General features: G+C 52.8%; 1 pseudogene; it reads left to right on the top strand.

Annotated features, from left to right (window-relative positions):
• The first annotated feature begins 228 nt into the window (after window positions 1-228).
• LOC108544247 (keratin, type I cytoskeletal 18 pseudogene) lies at window positions 229-1,470 on the top strand (annotated as a pseudogene).
• The last annotated feature ends 462 nt before the right edge of the window (window positions 1,471-1,932 follow it).

Below are 1,932 nucleotides of genomic sequence, written 5' to 3'. Positions count from 1 at the left end.
TTATAAAAGAAGCCCCAGAGAGCAATCTTGCCCCTTCCACCAAGTGAGGATGCAGCAAGAAGGAGCCATCTATGAACCTGAGAGCAAGCTCTTCCTCACCAGATACCAAATCTCCCAGTGTCTTGATCTGGGACTTCCCAGCTTCCAGAAATGTTAAGAAATAAATTTCTACTTTTTGGTCATCAGGAAAGTCTGAGTCCTGTCCTCTCACCCGCCTCCCCGGACACCATGAACTTCACCACTCGCTCGACCTTCTCCAACAACTACCAATCCCTGGGCTCTGTCCAGGCGCCCAGCTACGGTGCCTGGCCAGTCAGCAGCATGGTCAGCGTCTATGTAGGCACCAGGGGCTCTGGTTCCTGGATTTCCGTATCCTGCTTGACCAGCTTTTGGGCGGCATGGGGTCCGGGGGCCTGGCCACGGGGATGGTTGGGGGTCTGGCAGGAATGGGAGGCATCCAGAATGAGGAGACCATGCAAAGCCTGAATGACTGCCTGGCCTCCTACCTGTACAGAGCAAAGAGCATGGAGACCAAGAACCGGAAGCTGGAGAGCAAAATCCAGGAGCACCTGGAGAAGAAGGGACCCCAGGTCAGAGACTGGAGCCATTACTTCGAGACCATTGAGGACCTGAGGGCTCAGATCTTTGCAAATACTGTGGACAATGCCTGCATCGTTCTGCAGATTGACAATGTCTATCTTGCTGCTGAAGACTTTAGGGTCAAGTATGAGACAGAGCTGGCCATGGCCCATGACATCCATAGGCTCCGCAAGGTCATTGATGACACCAGTGTCACTCAGCCACAGCTGGAGACGGATCGAGGCTCTCAAGGAGGAGATGCTATTCATGAAGAAGAACCACGCAGAGGAAGTAAAAGGCCTACAAGCCCAGATTGCCAGCTCTGGGTTGACCATGGAGGTAGATGCCCCCAAATCTCAGGACCTCGCCAAGATCATGGCAGACATTTGGGACCAATATGATGAGCTGGCTTGGAAGAACCAAGAGGAACTGGACAAATACTGGTCTCAGAAGAATGAGGAGAGCACCAAAGTGGTCACCACGCAGTCTGCCAAGGTTGGAGCTGCTGAGATGACGCTCACAGAGCTGAGATGTGCAGTCCAGTCCTTGGATATTGACCTGGACTCCATGAGAAATCTGAAAGTCAGCTTGGAGGACAGCCTGAGGGAGGTGGAGGCCCGCCACACCCTGCAGATGGAGAAACTCAACGGGATCCTGCTGCACCTGGAGTCAGAGCTGGCACAGACCCTGGCAGAGGGACAGCACCAGGCCCAGGAGTACGAGGCCCTGCTGAACATCAAGGTCAAGCTGGAGGCTGAGATTGCCACCTGCCACCGCCTGCTGGAAGATGGCGAGGAGTTCAATCTTGGTGATGCCCTGGACAGCAACAACTCCATGGTGGATGGCAAAGTGTTGTCTGAGATGAAGGACACCAAAGTTCTGAGGCATTAATCCAGCAGAAGACAGAGTACCCTTTGGGGAGCAGGAGGAAAATAAAAAGTTCGGAGGTAAAAAAAGAAAAGAAAAAAAGAAATAAATTTCTATTTTTTGTAGTCCATCCAGTTTATAGTAATTTGTTACAGCAGCCGGAATGGAATAAGACAAGACATAAAAGTTATCATCGGGGGCGGAGCAAGATGGCCGAATAGGAACAGCTCCAGTCTCCAACTCCCAGCGCGAGCGACACAGAAGACCGGGGATTTCTGCATTTTCAACTGAGGTACTGGGGTCATCTCACTAGGGAGTGCCGGACAATCGGTGCTGGTCAGCTGCTGCAGCCTGACCAGCGAGAGCTGAAGCAGGGCGAGGCATCGCCTCACCTGGGAAGCGCAAGGGGGAAGGGAATCCCTTTTCCTAGCCAGGGGAACTGAGACACACAACACCTGGAAAATCGGGTAACTCCCACCCCAATAC

Source organism: Rhinopithecus bieti, unplaced genomic scaffold (assembly GCF_001698545.2).
Source record: "Rhinopithecus bieti isolate Rb0 unplaced genomic scaffold, ASM169854v2 scaffold_24306, whole genome shotgun sequence".
Lineage (NCBI taxonomy): Eukaryota > Metazoa > Chordata > Mammalia > Primates > Cercopithecidae > Rhinopithecus > Rhinopithecus bieti.
Note: the sequence above shows the minus strand (reverse complement) of the source record. Positions and strands in the feature narration are given on the sequence as shown.